Source organism: Antechinus flavipes, chromosome 3 (genome assembly GCF_016432865.1).
Source record: "Antechinus flavipes isolate AdamAnt ecotype Samford, QLD, Australia chromosome 3, AdamAnt_v2, whole genome shotgun sequence".
NCBI classification, from domain to species: Eukaryota; Metazoa; Chordata; class Mammalia; order Dasyuromorphia; family Dasyuridae; genus Antechinus; species Antechinus flavipes.
Window position 1 is genome coordinate 228,843,369 of NC_067400.1, and position 22,350 is coordinate 228,865,718.

General features: G+C 33.6%; 1 protein-coding gene across 1 annotated transcript in view; it reads right to left on the minus strand.

Moving 5' to 3' along the window:
- JADE3 (jade family PHD finger 3) overlaps positions 1-22,350 on the minus strand; it is a 162,755-nt gene that overhangs the window by 114,880 nt on the left and 25,525 nt on the right. Inside the window, exon 2 of the mRNA XM_051984612.1 lies at positions 11,453-11,520. The gene's annotated coding sequence lies outside the window, so the exon portion shown is untranslated. The remainder of the gene's footprint in view (positions 1-11,452; positions 11,521-22,350) is intronic.

A 22,350-nucleotide genomic window follows, 5' to 3' on the forward strand; every position in this document is an offset into this window, starting at 1 on the left:
TTTTTCTTTTTTAACCTAAGTGGAAAGAAGCATCATTTCATAATGGATAGGTTGTTGGAATTGGAGTCAAGAGGATACAAGTTCAAATTCTACTTGTGACAGTGAGAAAACATGAGAAAGCAATTTAATCTGTCAGCCTCAGACAACTCCTTATCAACTATGAACAAGCATTTATTAAGCTTCAACTCTATATCTCTTACTTCTTAATAGACTATTATTTGTATGGATGAAAAAAGTTTCCTTGATATAACTTGAGTGAAAGACTTTACACTTACTTCTATTAAATTTCATCTTGTCAGTTTCAGCCATTTTAATCCAGCTTGTTTAAGCCTTTTAAAAATCTTTTTCTGTCATCAATAGATTAGTCCTTTTATCTTCTTCACCTCATTCAAGTTATTAATAAAAATAATAAATAGGACAGCAACAAGTACAGAATTCTACAGCAAGCCACTAGAGATTTCCCTCTATGTTGACTAACTCATTAACTCATACTTTTTGACTAAAATAGTCCAATCATTAAAGATTCCATCTGATTGTACATGTATCCAACCCATATTTCTCTATTCTAATTATGAAAAATTCTATCAACAGTAAGCTATGCCTATGGAATTCCCTCATATAATAAACTAAGTAAACTTAACAAAAAAGGAAATATTAGTTTGACATTACTTATTGGTGATGAATCCTGTCAATCATTTCCTAAGAATTAACAAATTATATGTTTAATAATCTGTTCTAGAATTTCACTACAAACTAGAATTATTCTCAGCAATATATACAAATTCCAAAATCTACACACTTCCATTTTTAAAAAATATGGACAATATTTGCCCCTTTCTATCTGCTATCACCTACTTAGTTCTCTATGATTCTTTAAAGAATACTGTTGGTGATTGGCTAAGATGATAAATGTTGGAGAGGATATAGTTCATTAATACATTGTTGATGGAGTTGTGAATCAATTCAATCATTCTGGAGGGCAATTTGGAATTATGTCCAAAGAGCTATTAAACTGTACATATCCTTTGATCCAGTAGTGCTACTATTGAGCCTATATCCTAAAGAGATCATAAAAAAAGGCAAAGGGACCCACATGTGCAAAAAATGTTTATAACAGCTCTTTTTGTAGGGCAAGGGATTTGAAACTGAGTGGCTGCCCATCAGTTGGAGAATAGATGAATAAGTTATGTTATATAAATGTTAACAGAATATTGTTGTTCTATAAGAAATGGTTAGAAGGCTGATTTCAGAAAAATCTGAAAAGAGTTACATGAATTGATGCTAAGTGAAGTGAGCAGAACCAATATAACATTGTACATAGCAACAAGAAAATTATGTGATGATCAACTGTGATGGACTAGGTTCTTTTTAACAATAAGGTGATTCAAAGCATTTTCAATAGACTTGTGATGGAAAGAACCTTCGACATCCAGAGAAAGAACTATGGAGACTGAATGTGGATCAAAGCATAGTATTTTCACCTTTTGTTGCTGTTGTTGTTTGTTTGCAAAGGTTTTTTTCCTTTGTCATGTTTCTTTTTCCCCTTTTGGTCTGATTTTTCTTGTGCAGCATGACAAATGTGGAAATATGTTTAGAAGAACTGCACATGTTTAACCTATATTGGATTACTTGCTACCTAAGAGAGGTGGAAGAAGGGACTGGAGGGAGAAAATTTTGGAATACAAGGTTTTGCAAGGCTGAATGATGAAAACTCTTTGCATATATTTCAAAAAGATGAAAAGTTATTATTGGTCTTTAAAAAAGAATACTATTGGTTTTTTTTTTTTAATTAGGAAAATACTTGCCCATTTCCAACCTGCTATTACCACTTCAGTATTTTACAGACATTTACAGAATACAAATAGAGTTTCTAAAATCACAATGGCAAATTCTTTCAATACATTTAAATATAATTCATCTAGTCTTAGGGGACCCAAAGTCAGCTGAGTTCCTTAAATGTTATCCTTTACAATAACCCCATCTTCTATAATATCCTGAAGAAAAAGCCAGGCCCCCCTCCTTAAAAAAAAAAAAACACTCTTTCCTTTAACTCTGTAATCCCCTTAAGCTATCACCTTATTTTTCTGTTTAATACTGAATCCTTAGCAAAAATAGCCTATACTTTCTGTGTTTAGTTTCACCATGTAACCTAGTTTCAGTCTTTACACTCAACTGTATTGAAAGTTCTCTCAACGATCAACAGTAATTTCCTACTTGTTAGATATACCTTTTTTTTCAGTTCTGATTTTCCATGACATTTCTTGCAGCATGTGACACTGTCAATATAATATTTTCCCCACATGCTCTTTCCTCCCTTGGCTCTCTTCTCCCTCTCCTCCTGGTTCTCTTTCTATCTGACTTCTCTTTCTGGATCTTCACTTGCTCCTTGTTTAATTTTCTCCACTTTCTTCCTCTGGTGATCTCATCTTCCAAGGGTTCAGTTAGCACCTCAACAGAGACAGTCCAAATTTACTACCCCAACTCTACCCATCAAGCTGGAGTACCACATTTCAATGTCCCTTGACAATACTTCAAAGTAAATATTTCAGAAACTAACTAAGCATATTCTGCCCCTTCTCCTTCTTACTTAATTCATCTATTTTGGCTATCACGACAGATATCAGAGTTTGAAACCTCATTTACCTTTGATCTTTCTCTCTCTCCCACACCTGCTCCATGCATTCCCTTCTAACTACCAACATCTAATTAGTTTCCCCATCCTGTCCTATCTACTTTCACCATATCATTCACATTAATATGATTGATAAGCCAGTTTACTAGAAAATCATAAATTCTAGCCAGTTCCTGGTAATTTAATCAAGTCATGCTTGCTCTTGCAGTGTATCTTCTATGTTCATCCAGACTTTTAGTGCATGAAATTAAATTGAGAAACCCTTGCAATTTCTCAAGTCTATCCTGTTTGTTCCCCTCATGCTGACACCACCCTGATTCAGGCTCTCGTTACTTTATATGTGGCAAACTGTAAGAGACTCCTAACTATTCCCACTGTCTCTAGGCTCTCCCTCAATGTCCATCCAATCCATTCTTCACACAACTCCCAAAACGTACACCCTTCTATATGGCAATTTAAATCCTCAATAATTTAACTCCAACCTTCTTTCCCAATCTTATTTCACATTATTCCCCTTTCGTAACTAAAATAGGTATTCATTACACTTAAGCAACACCATTCAGTGGCCTCCTATATTTGTGTGTGTGTATGTATGTGTGTGTGTATACATATATATATATATATGTTCTCCCTCCTTATCTCTACCTCTCAAAATAATATATACATACATACATATATATATATATATATATATGTAATATGCTCCCCCTCCTTATCTCTACCTCTCAAAATAAATCTTTTTATTCCTTACAAGTTTATCTCAGTTGCTCAATGTTCTAGAAATTCTTCTTAGATTCTCCTTGAAATTGTTCTCTCTACCAATTTCCCTAAAGTACTTCACCTGAATCATTTAACTACTTCTATTAAACTCTTAACATAACTAATATTTATGTGTGTACATGTATTACTCTCTGCTTAGGAACTTGATGGTTGAGATTGTATCAAACAAGATATACAACAACATTGTGTCTTTAACATAGTAAGTGCTTAATAAATTCTTTGTTGAATTGAATGACTATTTTTTTTTAGTCTTTATCTTCTTTGACTGATGCTGTTACAGCACAGATTTTCACTGACTTATATGTGCATGTTACTTTAATAGCCAATACTTATCCAAGTCATTTAATATATGTGTAAATCAACTTTCTCATCTATAAAATGAGGAGAAAGATTATAAAAATCTCTAAAGCTCCTTCTAGTTATAAATATCTTTTGTTTTATCATCTGGACTCCCTGTTACCAGTATTCCCACCTGCTACCCCCAACATAATCTACATATCATTTCTTGATTTATCTTTTTAAACAATCACTGTCAACATGTTGTCCCCTTATCCCAAAGCCCCAACTGCCTTTCTGATCACCTCTGAACTCCCCAATCTCTAAATTGTTTAAAACCTTCCATATATTAGTTCCAACTTTTTTTCAATTTTATCTCCTACTTCTTTTCAAAACGTATATTTCTTTCCAATAAAGTCAATGAAGCTCTGCATAAATCATGTAATCATACCCAACTCTACCGCACATTTGCTCAAATTTTCTTTCCTCCCTAAAACAGTGTTCCCTTTTCTCCTTCAACTCTGCAAATCCAACCTATTTTACAAAACCAATTTAAAACTCCAACCTTCTCAATAAAGCTTTAACCAATAAATTCTACCACAATGATCTCTCTTCTTGAATCCTTTGGTACTTATTTCTGTCTTGCACACAGACGGTACTTAAATGTTTGTGGAATTGGGATAAAGCCATACTTTGTGAAATTTAAGAACTATTCTTTAATTGTTTCTTGTCTTTTAATCTTAAGACATATGTATGTAACTCATATTCTGTACTTCTCTTATAATCCTCATAGACCTTATCTGCAATTGTATTGGGCACAAAACAGTTGCTAAATATTTTAACAAAATAAGCATCAACAACATTGCTACAACTTGCACAGAACAGAATAAATTTTGATCAATTCTAGATTTACAAGTTCTAGAGTTCTACACTCTCGTCTTTCTCTGTCCATAAAAGTCTTTAAAAAAAATCTTGTTGAAAAAGTCATACTGAAACTTTTCATTTAACTAAGACAAAGATATTATTCCTTCTTTCCTTTCTGATAGAATGTAAAATCTTTGAGAGAGTTATACTTTTAAATTCTCAGTACCTAAAACAGTGCCTAGGATATAATAGGCACTGAGTTCTTACTGACTGATCAATTAAACATAATCCTAACATGATCTTATGTTTCTCACATACAATAAAAGGGCCAACAATTTTATAGATGAAAGATAACTTTAGAGTTAATCTAGTCTACCCCTTCTGGCACACTAAGTAAATAGTAGGGTTGATTCTTTTAAGAAAAAAAATGACAATAGTATTTTTTACTATTTGAATGAAATTAGCCACCAAAAAGCCTATAGTCTAAAGGAGATAAAATTCTTGGGAAAATGCACATAAATAGTTCAAAAATAAATAAAATGCCAACAGAAAATGTATGAAGTCAGATTTCTGGAAGGAGTGATGTCTACTGGGAGCTACCAGATCAGCATAGAGCATAAGGATATGACCCAGTTAGTAATAAACCATGATTTACCCCAAGTACAGTAAATTCCAACTTAATTAGATACACATGTCATTTTATTTCTTTCAGGTTGAAACAAAAGGCTTTCACCTGCCAAAACTCCAAAACAGGGCCCCTAGGATCTATGTTTCTTATTGGAATAGTTGATGACATCAGCAACTGCTGAAGCAGTTTTTTAAGTTTTGCAACTCCCTATACTATTGACTAATGATGTCACTGGTTGCAAACAACCAAATGGAGAAGGATCCAAACTTGAGAAATGGGAAACATAATTTTCAATAATCATAGAGATGATTTCTTTTTGTAATTAAGATCTTGTCAGATTATTAACAACATTATGGCAACTCTCAACATTTATTGTATCTTTTCTTCCTTATTCCACAGGAAATACAAGTTTGACACTTTTAGGAGAGTGATAGAATTGCAGTGCTAGAAGAGACCTCAGTGCCTTATTAATCTTATTCATATCTAAAAAGAATAGAATATCCGACTATAAAATAACCCACAAATCATTCTAGCTTTTGCTTAATGAACTCCAATGAGGGTGGAATTACTATCCCCCCCCAAGCAATTTATCCTATTTTGGGACAGCTTTAATTGATAAGAAGTTTTGGGGGAATTTTTTGTAGAATCAAGTCAAAATTTTCCTCTTTACCATTTCTAGTCACTGCTCTTGGATTTGCCACCATCAGATCTTACTCCCAGTAAGACTGATCAGATTCAAAATTTTGGAAAGACTCAGGCAGCCAAGATAGGTCTGCTTAAGTTCACAAATATGAACTCAATAAAAAGAGGAGAAACCAACATAACTTACCAGTCTATTAAAAGATTGTATATTGTATTATGGTTTTCAGATACAAAGCTGAGAAGATAAGGAAAAGCTGGTATTGACCCCAGCCAGAAAGCCCTATCTACTGCTGAAGACTGTGGCTCTGAAAGCAAGGAAGCACAAGGGTTGCATTGCAGTATTTCACAAAGCATAAGGGGAAAGGCCTTGCATTTAACAAAGGCTTAACACAAATCTGCCTTCATCTTAGTGTGAATGCATTCACTGGAGAATATTATGATACATGTTAAGGACTCTGAGACCTGAAGGGAAATGAAAAATATGCACTCTCTCCAACACTAAAGCACTATATCCTTCTTTGTTTGATCTTCATACTGTTCCTTTTAAACTCCTGACAATTGATTGCTTTTTCATATAGATTTTTTCCCCTTCTTGAAAACAGGCCTTTGCAATGTATAAATCAAGAATAAAGTGTCAATAAATCTGAAAACTATTAAACTTATTAAACATAAATTAACAAACACTTATTTATCTACTGTGTGCATAATACCATGCTACACACTGAGGAAAGAAACAATGTCTCTATAACATGTGGTCCTTGCCTTTGTAGAACTTAGTCTACTGGAGAAATATGTCCCAAATAAAGTTAACTGTAATCTTTGCCATTATCATGCAAGACAAAGACCCAAGAACAATCTCATCACCAAAAGAAATGTTATAAAGATGTTCAGGGAAAGCTTCATGGATAGCATACAGGTTGGAATTTAAAGTCTTAATAGGAATTGATTAAATGAAGAAAAGCAGACATTCCAAACACAGATAAAAACATAAGCAAAGGCATGGAGTTGGGAGACAGGGGAGTCAAAATATATTCAGAGATGAGAGAGTGATCCAATTTGGCTGCAAGAATAGGTAGATCAAAATGAAATGGGATATAGCTAGAAAGGCAAAGAAGCACCAAATTTTTGGGCAGGAAAGAGGAGCCTTAAATGTCAGGCACAAGAGTTTGAAGAGTTTTTTTTTTTTCTGGTTGGGATAATACAGAACTACAGACAATTTCTAAGCAAAGAAATGGCATGACTTGACCTATGGACAATAGAAGACAATTAGGAAGTTACTGTAATAATATATATAGGTGGTGATGATTTTTTTATGTAGTGAATATTCATAGATTATAGATTTGAAGCTAAAAGAGATACTTTGATAATCTAGTATAACCCCTACATTTTACAGACTAAAATTAAAACAAAGGAAGTCACTTGCTCAAGACCACACACATAGAAAGCGGTAGAGTCAGGATTCAGCATAGATCCTCTAACTCCCTACTCAATATTTTTTTCTACAACACTATATTGTAATTATGATGAGCAGTTAATATTAACTATTATGTTTCATTATCTAGAAATTCCTATTCCAACTTTCTCCAACATATCAGATTACAAAACTTTAAAAACTAAAATTAGTACTTAGCATTTTAATTATACTTCTTACCCACTCCAAACCCATTAATCATTTTTAAAAAGTACACCTAGGGTGTGCAGGTAGGTGTCTCAGTATTATCCTATTTTAAGCAATAGAAACAAACACTGAAAGATTAAGAATAAATGGTGTGGGTGATGACTATATATTTTTAAGTAAACATATCAGAATTTATAAATACAAATAAATGCTGTCTCCTTCAAAGCAATCATCTTGGGAAAATACTTTGATGATGGTACCTGTAATCAGAACAATTCTAGATTTCCTCTGTGGGAACGAATGAATGAAAAAAGCATTTACTAAGTATGGAGTATGCTAGGTACTATACTGCACTCTGAGGATACAAAAAGAAAGAGTAATTTCTGAAGGAGCTTACATTCTAAGAGAAGACACATCTAAGGAAATTGTAGGAAGGAAGGTGTGTTCTCCAGGAGTCCTCAAACTTTTTAAATAGGGGACCACTTCACTGTCCCTCAGACTGTTGGAGGGCCGGACTATAGTAAAAATAAAAACTTTGTTTTGTGGACCTTTAAATAAAGAAACTTCATAGCCTGGGTGAGGGGGATAATTGTCCTCAGCTGCCACATCTGACCCGTGGGCCAGATATAGTTTGAGGACCCCTGTATCTAGACTTTCAAATCAGAGGAGTGGAAAAAAAACTGTCTTAGGACAACTGATTCTTCTGATCTTTCCTTCCCGGAATGGTAATATTGAGAAGTTCAGAAGCCTTTTAGCAAATTCTTCTGAACATCTTCAATGAGGACAAATCTTGGTCATTTGGGATTAAATAAAATTTATTTTTCAAGAGTTCAAAGTTCCTACATCTTCAGGTATGGCCAATGAGTTGACATGCTTTGTTTGATTGGATTTATTGTTATAATGTAGGAACCTTTAGCTGATGGGGGTGGGGGAAAGCATTTGAAAGCAACAGTGATGACAAAAAGGAACATTTCATTTTTTTTTTAAAAAGTCAAAATTCATTTGGAATCAAGAAATCAATATGGACAATCAGGTTGCTCTGACTTGCCTGGGCCAGAAATGGAACTAAAGTAATGAAAGATATTTGCTTCTGTAACTTGTAAATTGACTCTGACAGTAATTCCCAAAGAGGCTTTCCAAAAGGTTGTAAGCAATGGTTGGAAAAAGTTCACAACCTCCCAAGGAGACAGCTCTTAAGAACAGCTCCTATTTAAAAATGTATTTTCTGATTGGTTTTATAAAAGCTATCTTCATTACTTTTAGGAAGTACTGTCATTATTATATTGGCACAACCTAACCATGAACAGTTAATGTATATCTCTAATTATTTGGGTCTGCCTTTACTTCTGAAAGAGCAATTTTGTAATTATAATTATATAACTCCTATAGCTTCATTACTTTTACAATCCAACCTCACAGTTGTCTAAAATATATGAAGAGTCAGGGAAAAACCAGAAAAAAATTAAACTACTTCATTATCTACTATCTCTAACTCCATCACTGGAATAAAACACCATAAAGGTAAAAAACATCTCAAGAAGTAATATCAGGATTTTTATACTTGATCAGGCACTATGCGGCTTAGTAAAAGGCAATATCTACAGAGAGGTGACTATTCAGTGATTGAGAGAACACCTAAAGAAATTTCAAATTTTTATGTTTTCTAAACAAAACATTTGAGATTTTTAAAAAATATATTTGTTCATTGGAATTGGTTCAGTCTCCTAGAAGGATCTTGATCACTAACCTGTGTTGAAGCCAAATGCAAGAAGATGTCTTAAAACAATAAATAAAGGAAACATAAAAGCTCCATCTGATTTATTTGCTCTCTCCCCTTGTTTTTCTCTAAAGTAATTGCTCTAGGGAATGCTTAATCCCTACAACTTTAGGGGACCTGTAATAAACAAATAGACAAAACCTAGCCTATACTTTTTTCCCTAGAAGCCAAAACACCTAGCTCCCTTTAGGAATTGTATTTCCATTGACCCAACTTAGGGTAATTGGCATATATCTCCCCAGTGGGATATTATGTCTCTCTAACTTAAATCTCATATTTCCAAGTCAGACTTGAGCACCACCTTCTGTGTAATACAGCAGTTCAAGTGAATTTCAAGTGAATACGACTTGAATCAGTAAATATTTCAATCAATAAACATTTATTAAGCACCTACTATGTGCCAGGGACTTATCTAAGTACTGAGGATCCAAAATGAAGCAAAAGAAAGCCTTGCCTTCAAGAAGCTTATTAAGAATAACACAACCAAAAAATATCAGAGGCTCAAAAGAACTAATAAAGATAATTATAATCATAATGATAAATGGCATCTATACAGTTCGTAGTGGTCATGATGAGCTTTATATGCATTTTATCTAGTTTGAGCCTTAAAACAGCCCTGTGAGATAGATATGACAGATATTATTATTTTATTAATAAAAATTAAGATTCAGAGATTTAGATGACTTGCTCATAATTACAGACTTAAGGAAGTTTCAGAGGCAGACTATGAACCCAAGTTTTCCTCACTCAAAATCTAGTATTCTAACTGCTAGATCTTACTAAACCCTAATCAGCATGGGCTTCCACTGCCCCCATTCTTCACGCCTATTGAAAGTTTTTCCTTCTGGAGTAAACAATCTATATCAAAAGATCTTAGATTGAAGGACATCATAGTATTGTCATGGCTATGCAGTGCGTGTGCGTGTGTGTGTGTGTGTGTGTGTGTGTGTGTGTGTGTGGTTTTTAGGGTGTTTTTTTTTTTTACATTTTCTTTTTGCTTTTCTTCTCTCATACCCAAATTACTTCCCCTTCTGTCCTGTAGTTGTAGCCAGCTAGCTAGAATCTCATTTATAGTTTTCTTGTCAGTCAAAAGAAGGAGCAGAAGTTTGGCAGGGCAGTTTTGCAGTCACATATGTATGGCCACAGCTGAAAGGCAACTCCTCCTCCATTTTCCAGGGCTGCTTCAACAAGACTCCATAATTAGGCGCAGGTGCTGTAACTAATTGGCGCACACCCAGGTCACAGTTGACACCATGTGCTCAGAACAGTGACTGAATTTTAATCCTTTGTGGGATGCAATTTCAGAGCTGGCCAAAAAGGACTACATAAGCATGTAGTGAACAGCATAAAATAGACATAATACATATATGTACATGTGTCTATATATATTGGATATTACTTAACCTAGATATTAAAATTTTAGAAGAATTCAGAAAAAATTGTATATAATTACAGATAAAAACATGGAACACTTCCTTGTGGTTAAAAAAAATTAGATTCATAAAGAGCTCTGTACAAACATTGCTTTTGGAATAAAACCTGCAGATCCTAGACATTCAATAGCATGTGTTAACCATTCAAAGATTTTTTTTTTTAAATCAAACCTGAATTTTATGGGTGAATCCCATTCTTCTTTTTCCTGTATACAAAATTTACTCCCTGTCCCCACAAAATGGTTTCTTCATTGTGCTTTCTTCCAGGTTATGTTAAATAACTAGATCCTTCTACTTTCCCAAGAAGGTTATTCCACATTTTAATTAAATTCGCCCTCAGGAAACTTCACCACTGGGGCACACATAATGAAGTACCTCATACAAAGACAACACATTACATTTCAGGCATGTTTCAAAACACTCTAGAAGAGTAATGTTTGTCTTTTAAACATTTTTAAAAAATCATATCAGAATAGATCAAGTGGTCTCACAAATCCATTAAGTCAGAAAAAAAAGTATTTAGCACTAACAATTTTTTTTCAAATAGAATTATTTCTATTAAGTTATAAGCATAAAAATGACATTACCCCTCCAATAATACAAATACTTTAGATACCAATGTTTCAAAAGAATAGTCAATGTACCAGTTGATTTGCTTAATTTTTTTTGCCTTTGTTATAAGAAAAGGCTAATTAGGTATGGGATGAAGGAGGATATATTTGAAATTTGTTGACATAAAAAAGGCATTAATAAGACTTTTTTAATGGAGAGAAGTTCAAAACAAAATTTCTTGTTCACTTACTGTATTTGCCAAGTCCTGAGTTCAGAATCCCATGTTCCCCCTTCAACAGTTGACAGCATCACAACCACCTAAAAGAAATTAAGAGAATTTCATTGGAAGTGGCACAACTGTTTTCAACTACCAATAGGCTAGACCACTTCTATTTCAAATATCAAAAACAAAGAAAAGAAGTGAAAAACTTAGGTATTTTGACTCCAACTCCACTAATGTGTTTTTATCCGTTTTGTTAATGCCCCATAGAGCCTGACAGTGTCTTGATGTAGTCAATATTTAGCAAAAATGTATTGAATGAGATCCGTAAGCAAAACAACAACAACAAAACACTGAACTGAGGGAATAACTACTAAGAGATAAGGAAAACGAGTCTAATATTGGCTCTAGTGTCGGTTAGCTATGGGATCTTGGACAGTTCCTTCATCAGTATGGATTTCAGTGCCCTTATATTTAAAAATAAGGAGGTTGGCTTAGGTCCCCTTTAGTTCTGAAATTCCACGAGTATGTCATAATTCTATCATACTTGCCTTGGTACATTGCTACTTCAAGTGAAACTTCAAAATTAAGACCACTATCCCAAATTTATTTTTTATAGGTCATGAACATTTATAATGCTCTAAAACTGCAAAATCACATTCAATTTAAGAGTTCATTATTTTAAATTTTTGAATCCCATTGAATTATATCTATGAAATATTATAGTGACATTTAACAAAAAATTTCACTAAAAAAATTTACTTTATCAGCATACAACGCATTCTAACAATAAAAATATATATACTTTAAAACGGGGTATTTACATGTAAAATGAAAATTAAGATGTTGGCATTTTACCAACACATAGTTTAAGGAAACATATGCTCAAAATATTTACCATGAATTTCTAAAATGTTGCATTACACTTACACACACACACATACACACACACTGCTCCTTTCAACCTGCCCAATTAACAGGTAAAAGAATATTCAAATGACCCTCACCACCTTAAAATGATTGCATTTGTTAGTAGTTCAGTTTTGCATTCATGTCCCCAGCACTTTTGCACCTGAGTGACATGCAATAAAAATTAATAACACTTTACAAGAAAAATGACTCGACCTTCTTGGGACTGTTTCCTCTTCTGTAAAATGAGAAAGCTAAGTAAAATGATCTCCAGGGGACTTTTCAATTCCACAGTTACTTGAAAATCCACAAAAATTGTTTGAACAGGGAAATCAGAACCGAAATTTTAAATTTCTGTTTTTGTCTCTCCCTTTTCAAGTAAACTCACCATGTCTAATTGATGGGAGGATATGTACAAGATTTGTTCAGAATGGCCACTGAAAATATGCCTAGAATAGCGAGGAGGTCAGTGTCACTGGATCACAGAGTATAATAGGAGGGGTGTAAGAAGAATGAAAAAGGGATGGAAGGCGGGGCTGGACGAAAAGGCTATAAAGGACTTTGAACAGTACAAAGAAGATTTTATATTTGATCTTGGAAGTGAAAGCGAGCCATTTGAATTTACTGAGGGGGGTGAAGCTATTACAGACCATCTCTGTAACTTCCCAAACTAAAATATTCCTCTGTGGCCACCATTCATCTATTTCTATTGTATTTTCCCATTAGAATACAAGCTCTTTGAGGTCAGATACTATTTTGCTTTTTATATTTTTATCTCAGGTATTTAGCATAATACCCAACACATAGTAAGCAAATAATTTTTTTATTCATTCCCAAATTCATTCTTTATTCACAGGATGACCTACAAAGCTGAAAAGATATAGTGTATGGCAACTATGTGCCTCTTTTTAATGGATCAGCCTACCTAAATTCAGGAAGTCAGTCAACTAACATTTACAAAATATCTACTATGTGCCTGGCAAGGATTCTCCAGAATATAATCATTATGATCAAAGTCTTCTCAGAATTTTTTCCTACCTGACAATGTATTTAAGTGGGGTTAGCTTACAGATGGAAAGAAAAGCCTTGCAATTTTAACTCCTTACCTACCTACTCAGATGCATGAGACCTGTAAACTCATGTCCTGCTATTGCTTCAATCTCTTCTCTCTATTTTTTCTTACTGACAAATGTCTCCTGTACTAAGATGTGAACTTTGGAAGGTCTAATGTAAAGTAAGAGACATAACAATTTATAGCCATATCAGATAGTGCAGACAGCAAAGCCCTGAACACCCTGCTGTACCCAGAATATAAGTGGATCAAAAGACAGGCAAGAGGTAATGAAATTAACATTATAACAATGATAACATTATAACAACAAAATAAAAAGACCGACCAGTCTTGCCACATGAAAAAATAACCATATTATTCATAGAGACTTTTTAAATCAGATTTCCATTCTCTCCAGGGACTAATTGATATAGGGGAAAGCATGTCCCCAAATGTTGAAAGAAATTTTGTACTTCTGTTCATCCTAAATCTTTTCAACAAATATCCATTTGTTTTTTTAAAAATGTTTTTAAGTCTATCACTACTTGGAGGGGGTTTCAGATCTATAATAAAAATAGAGCAAATACATAATGTCAGAAAATTTTCAAAGGAATATGAGTTCAATTACCAACTGAATACTTTAGTATATCTTGGTGGTGCTATCTAGGTATATTTCATACTTGATCAATCATTTAGTGAGAAGCAACATGGTGTAGTGGATGGAGAACCAGTTCCTGAGACAGAGACCTTGATTCAAATCCTGCTTCTGACACAAACTGATCATTTGACCAGTTAACTCTCAGTTTTTCAAAGTAACTTTCAAAGCATACAAGATGTAGGGATGGTGCAGATTTACACTGGTAGAAGAAGTTCCTCACCAGAAGCATCCTATACAATATAATCACAATTCTGATTTTTTAAGCTATTTATAAGTATCTATTAAATTGTTCCAAGAAGTGATATGTCATATTAGCTTAGTATAAAAGCAGCATTAATTCCCATGCCCTGTTTAACTCTCATCTGTGGAAATGCCGTATACTTAATCAATGTTTCTGTAGCTTATTATTTTTTCTACTAGAATCAAAGTCAAAAAGCTCCCATGGCAAAACACTTCTCAGTAGAAATATTCCACTGAACTATGAACAGTCCTTCACAAAAATAAAAAAGCAAAAATGAATTAGTGTGCTTTTTTTTTTTAACTCCCTGCTTTGACTGTTATCAAAGAAAAATAAAATTCTTGCTGGTGGAAAACTAATGCACTACTGACCTTTCCTTAAGCAGTTGGAAGAGGAAAGGGGAAAGTCTGGCATAAAAATCAATGGGCCAACACTTAAACAACTCCCTGCTGCTTCCCCTGATCTCCAGCAAGGGAGGTGGAGGAGAGGGACAAAGCACATGACTGTGTGTTTGCTTTCGTGGAAATATCTGACTAATTTGCTATACATGAAACTTTCTTCTTCAAAAAATGTCATTTAAAAGAAGGCCATTTCAAAAATCCACATTGGTAATTTTGCACCTGAAAGTTTTATCAGTTGAGCAGAAAATGCCTAGATAAAAGAAATGACATACACTGGAATATTACTATCTTGATAAGAAAACTACATGGTGGTTTAGCAGAGCACATGAAATAAGAGTACCATGAACAGACCGTGTTCATTTATTTTTTCTTAACTGTCTTTTTCCCCTAAAATCATTCTGTATCATTTGCTAACAACAATAAAGTTATACTTTCATAAAAATTACTTTCAATATAATTCTTAAGTAAGGTTTAATGTTTGATATAAAAAATAAGAAATCAAAAGGTTTTATTGTGAGAACTAACATCTTCACAAATTAGTGCCATGAGAATGCCTATAATATTTTCCTTTCCATTGACCCAGATAGGAAGTCATTCATCCAATTAATTTATTGGACCATGAGAATTTCTGAACCCAGGTTTCTATAATAGGAATTCTGAGAAGTTTGATACATAAAACAACCCCCCAAACTGACAGACAAATGACAGATGAGAAGGATTCTGGTTCTGATAGCCAAAGATATTCTCTATAAGTAAAACCAACTCACTTTCTTTTTCCCCCTCAAAATTATCTATCTACCCATAAAATGAGAAACATTTCTTTCAAGCTATGCATCATATATAAGAAAGTTATTAAAGTTCTGTTATCTCAAAGTTAGAGGAAGATCTAACACATTTTTTTTAAATGGCCACTGGAATAGAGAGGAGGAAATGATGATGCAGGGCTTCAGAGAAACAAAGAATGGAGATTAGAGAAAAGGAAAAGGCACAGTGAGAAAATGATGGGGAGATCAGAATGGCATAAGAATAGGATCTGCACTGAGGTAAAGACCTTTAGTTTTAGGAAAAATAATTAGTATTGTTTCCAGAAAATTATCTATGCATTCATTATCCAGTTGGCAAATAATCCAAGGTCTTCATCACTTCTTCCTACCATCCATCCACATTTTGTTCATTTTATGAAATTCAGGCATCTGTTCTCGAATCATACATCCCCCACTTAAAAAGTATAATTCCAGACATGCATATTTTCAGTTTTAAAAGTTGGTTAAACTTATACTTTAACATATTTAACATGTATTGGTCAACCTGCCATCTGGGGAAAGGGGTGGGGGGAAAGAGGGAAAAAGTTGGAGCAAAAGGATTTGCAACTGTCAATGCTGAAAAATTACCTATGCATATATCTTGTAAATAAAAAGTTATAATGAAAAATAAAGTTGGTTTAAAATATTGATAGGAAAAATGCAATGTATGCTTGCTTTCTATATTACTGAAAAAAATAATTTTTCAAACAACAATTGGGGTAATTTCACAAGAAATTTAAACACTTCCTCAAAAGTTTTTGCGAATAAACCTGTGACAACTATACTGGAGATATAGCAAGAGAATTCAACCAATCAACAGATATTCATTGAATATATACTTCAAAGATATTCAATGAATATCTGTTGATAATTTTTACCCTTACTTGCTTATTTCTGATTATATTTAGTATGTATAATGAAAATGGAAACTTGTTAAGGACTATGCCTAAGTGAATGGGCAGGTCAATTCTGCGAGAGCCTCCACAGCTGCGAATCATAACACTTGAAGGAGTTGCAAAGAAGCCTTTACTAACACAGATGTTCCTTGTGGATTGGGAATAAAATAAACTGGAGGGAAGAGGAGGGAGGTCAGAGAACACAACTGCCTCTCACTCTCCTTGTATCATCATCATCCTCTCCCATGAAAAGATTCATTCTACAGGTCTAAGTTAAACCTCAGCAACCACTGGCAAGTGGCTCCCATATCACAACAGATACTGATTATATGTTACTTCCAGGACACTTAAAATGAAGGAAAATATGATATTATTAAGGAGTGATGTTTATTTAGCATCTTTAAAGTTGCATAATTATCTCACTTGAATTTCACAACAAACCTGATTAGTCAGATGCTATGGGTATGCTTGTTCCAATTTTGCAGATGAAGAAGTTGAGGCTTAAAATGATTAAGTTATTTACCCATGATCAATCAGCTAATGTCAGAGGCAAGATATGGAGTCAGGTCTTCCCAATTCCACATTTAACACTCATTATCATCTAAATAACCCTTATAGAGTTAGTCATTTCCCACCTTGAATAGTAGGTCTTACTAAGTTAGCAGGAAGGAAAAAAAAAGAAATAAAACAACAACATAAAAAGTGATCCAAAGTAAAGGAATCAATATAGAATTCTAAGAGATTAAAAAAAGGAGCAACAATCACCACCTCATATCTAAAGGATGTTCCAGTTTACAAAATGATTTCCTAACTATACCAGATCATTCAATTATCATGACAGCCCTCATGGGAAGCAGAATCAAAAAATCTACTTGCATGGAGTCACAGAATTTGGGTTCAAATCCCACATATACTCCCTGGGTGACCTTCAACAACTCATTTAACTTCCCTGTATCTTAGCTTCCTCATGTGTAAAATGAGAGGGGGTAGACCAAATGGCTTCTTAAGCCCCTTCCATTTCTAGATCACTGGGCTTGGAATCAGCCTCTTCTACATGACTTCAAATATGACCTCAAACACTTCCTAATTGTGAGACCCCAGGGAAAGAATGTAATCCTATTTGACTCACTTCTTCATATGGAAGATGAACTGGAGAAAGAAATGGCAAATTGCTCCAGTATCTTTGCCACTCCAAGTGGGATCACAGAAAATTGAACACACTAAAAATGACTCAATAATAACTGAAGAAACAGGCTGAGCAATTTAAATGATTTGTTCATGGTTACACAATGTAAGTGGCAAACATAAATTTTCCTGCTCTAATGCAAGTAGTTTTCTCACTAAATCACATGATACCAACTGTGTATGTTTCTAATATGAAAAATGAATTACCTATGTACAAGTGTTATTCATAAATGGAATTGAATGAAAAATAACTTTAGAGCTAGAAGGGACTTTGGAAGTTCTCATCCAAGTACTTCATTTTACAGATGTAGAAACTAAAACTTAGAAGAGTTAAGCAGCTTGCCTTTATTTATACAACTAGTAGGCATCTGAGATAATATTGGAACTAGTACTTCCTAACTCTAAATCCAGTGCCTTATTGACTGTGCCATGCTCCTCTAAATGCACTTGACCACAATGTGTTGTTACTACATAGGGGCAAAGAGGCTAACCCAACTTCATTAGGTGAAAAAGACAGGATCTGGAATTATACTTAACAATTTATGTGTAGCACTGATAAAAGGTTTGATCAAAAGAAGGTTGACTTCTGCGGTAACACTTCACACCTCTCAGATTGGTTAAAGGAAAAGATAATGACAAATATTGGAGGGGATGTGGGAAAACTGGGATATTAAGTCCTTGAAGGATTTACATGAACTGATATTGAATAAAAAAAGAAGAACCAGGAAAACAATGTACACAGAAAGATTATGTGATGATCAACTATGATAGACTGAATTCTTTTTTTATTAAACCTTTTTATTTTAAAAAAATATGCATGGATAATTTTTCAACATTAACTCTTGCAAAACCTTGTGTTCCAATTCCCGCCCCCCTTTCCCCAGCCCTCCTCTAGACAGCAAGTAATCCAATATATGTTAAATATGTTTTAAAATATGTTAAATCCAATAATTGCACACATATTTATACAATAATGTTGCTGCAAAGAAGAAAAATGAGATCAAAAAGGGAAAAAATGAGAAAATATAAAATACAAGCAAACAACAATAAAAAGAGTAAAAATTCTATGTTGCAATTCACACAATTCCCACAGATCTCTCTGGGTGTAGATGGTTTTCTTCATGATGAGATTATTGAAACTGGTCTGAATTGGTCTCATTGTTGAGAAGTGCCATGTTCATCTGAATTTATCATCATATAATTTTGCTGTTGTTGTATACAATGATTTCCTGGTTCTACTCATTTCACTTAGCATCAGTTCATGTAAGTCTCCAGGTCTCTCTGAAATCAGCCTGCTGATCCTTTCTTACAGAACAATAGTACTCCATAACATTCATATAGCATTAACTTATTCAGCCATTCTCCAACTGATGGGCATTCACTCAGATTCCAATTTCTTGCCACTACAAACATTTTTGCATATGTTGAGTCCCTTTTCCTCCTTTAAGATCTCTTTGGGGTACAAACCTAGTAGAGATAATGCTGGATCAAAGGGTATGCACATTCTGATAGCCCAAAGTGCTCTCCAGAATGGTTGGATCAGTTCACAATTTAGACTTGGTTCTTCTCAGCAGTTCAGTTATCCAAGGTAATCCCAATAAACTTTGAATGGAAAAACCTACCAAGACACACAGAACTATGGAGACTGGATGCACATCAACAGATACTGTGTTCACTTTTCTTTTCTTTCATGGTTCTTCCTCTTTTGTTATGATTTTTCTCTCCCAATAAGATTCACATAGAAATATGTAAAAAATTAAATGTACATGCATAACCAAAAATGTTGTTTTATACATAACTGGGAAAAATAAAAATATTTAAAAAAGAAAGAAGGTTGACAACCCTAGTCAACATAGGGTCAATATGACTCTTTATCCATGATATTCTGGGTCCTGAATTATCACCAATTTAAATAGCCTAAGTAAAAATACTAAAGTTTATTTTATAGCCCACGATTGCATGCTATATTTCCTTTTTAAAATTTGTTGCTTGGAAACTATTTTTCCCCCAGTAAATGAACTTTATGCTCTCATTTCCTTTTATTCAGTTCAGGTTTCATTTTTGCTTCTCCATGCTCACCATAAAATTTTTACTTCATTCATTTACATTCAAAAGTATGACACTTGATGCTTTTACCTAGGATAAGACAGCTTCTTAATTAGGTACTCAAAAAATTAAAAATGCCTAGCATAATTGAAATGAATCAATGAAATAACTATAGAGAGAATAAAAACCTGCTTTATATTGGCAAAACTCCATTAGAGGAAATAAAAATGGTATTTTTTACCATACAGAAGGGGTACCATTCTTTAAAAAGGACATCAGTTCATGTATCCCCATAATTTCTGGACAAAGCAATAGTTCTAGAAACCTTAGTTTGGAATAGGCCCCTAAATAAGCAATCTGCCCATGGACACTTTCACACACTTTAGCTAGACTGGGGAAAATGAGATTTCACCTTATTTGCATGGGAAGAGATTCCATTTCTGCCCCCAGGAAGACATTTCCAAAATTTAATACTCTTGTTGAAGTTCTTCCTTGTAATATAAATCTCTCACACTAAAATTACAATCCATTTTCTTATTTTTAGTTCCCAGTAAATATCTTCACTCTTCAATCTTTTCTTATTAAATTATCCTTAGTTATTCTATTTCTTTTTCTAAGGTCTTGTTTTTAAATTATGTTTGTATTAGTTTCTGCTCAATCTTCTCCTTGTTGATCATAACAATCCAGTTAGAAAATCTACAATAAAATAACAAGAATTCTAGTCAAAATCAAAATTCTAATCAAACCAGAATTCTAGTCAAAACCTAAACCAAATGAATACTACAGTGAAGTGAAATGAATCTCCATATTTCATCCTAGAAAAAAGATTTTTCATTACTAAAAAACAAAAGTAATCAAGCTCTAAGGGATTCCAAAATAAATAAATAAAAATGGGGAACAGGATTAGAAAAATATATTCTTCTTTACCTTCACTCAAAAGACAATCACAAATTAAGTGGTGAATAATTTGGTTTAGGAAAGGGGAAAGTAGAAAGAGACTCTCTGTGTATAAGTATCTAAAAAACACAAAGATTTAAAAAGAGAATAGGTAATATCATCAAATTTTAAAGAACAGAAACTAAGTTTTTTGAAGGGAAAAAACTTCCCTGATGATGATGCAAAATATTCTCCCAAAGGTTTTTATCACCCATCCAATGAGATAATTATTAAGAATATAAGATAAAGAAATAGAAAATGTATTTAGGGAACTATGCTGTCAAGCCCCCTTGAGGATGTACAAAATAACCTAATTAGACTTCTATATCTGTAATCTCTATAAACCTAAAATAAGGTTCTATGAGAATGTTTTTTCCTATGGCATTTCAGTTTGCAAAGAAACTAACCAAGGTGTTAGGCATGCACTGGACTGAAGAGGAAGGAAAGTATGCCTGGAAGAAGCATTAGACCAGATATGACCCACGGGTCAAAGGTAGCCCATAATACTCCCTTGCAGCCCAAAACAGATTAAAATATAGTTCCTATCAGATTTTAATATGTAGGTGTATTAATAAAAATATTATATATGTGTGTGTGTGTATATATATGTATATATGTATATAAACGTGTAGTTTTTCTAAGTCAATATGTGACCTGCAGGGATTCTTATGTATAGTTTAATGGTGCTGCTTTCTATTTGAGTTTGACAACATGACACTAGTCTACCACTATCATGTAAAAAAGTCTTTCCTCCACAGCACAGTCAATGCTTTTTTGCCCGACTACCTATCAATTTGATTCTGGCTAACCAATAGTGAAAATAACAATTTTTCCAAAGGATCATAGAACATGAAAAGTCATTGAGATAGTTTTAAAACTAATTCTTTTATGGATCTGAAAGAGCATGCTCCCATCAACTTTCCAAGATCCAAAGTTTAAAAACCTTTCAGAGGTTAATTTGATAAGGAGATAGACTCAAGAAGAATCTATCATTTACCTTTTCTCTGCCCTTCCTCTCTTCCTAATCTTTCCTCCTTTTAAATCCTCACTCAAACTGGCCATATATATAAATAATCAAATGCTTACATTAAATTTTGGGATACCAAATTACCCAAAAGTACCAGATAAAGAATAAAGACTGATGTCACCCAGTGAGGGGAGCATGTAGGCAGAACATAACAATGAATAATATATTCAAAAAACAACAAGAGCAATTATAATGCTGTTGACAAAGCTCTTTATAGTTTGTAATTTATATATGTTATCTTATATGATATTCACAATAGCTCTGAAGATAGGTACTATTATCTTAATTTTACAGAGGCAACTGAGGCTAAGAAGACAAGTGAAATGCCCTAGATCACAGTTATTGAGTGTTTGAGGTCAGATTTGAAATCAGTTCTTCCTGATTCCAAGCCCAACAATGTTAACTGGTCATATTTATTTAGCACTTGAAGGTTCACAAAACACTTTTTAAAAATATTTATCATATAAATATTGGAGGGGATGTGGGAAAACTGGGATACTAATACATTGTTGGTGGAGTTGTGAACCAATACAACCATTTTGGAGAACAACTTGAAATATGCCCGAAGGGCTATCAAACTGTGCGTAGTCTTTAATCCAGCAATCTATTGGGTCTATATCCCAAAGAGATCATTAAAAAGGGAAAAGGATCCACATGTGCAAAAATGTTTGCAGCAGCCCTTTTTGTAGTGGCAAGAAACTAGAAACTAGATACTCATCAATTAGGGAATGACTGAATAATTTATGATATATGAATGTAATGGAATATTATTGTTCTA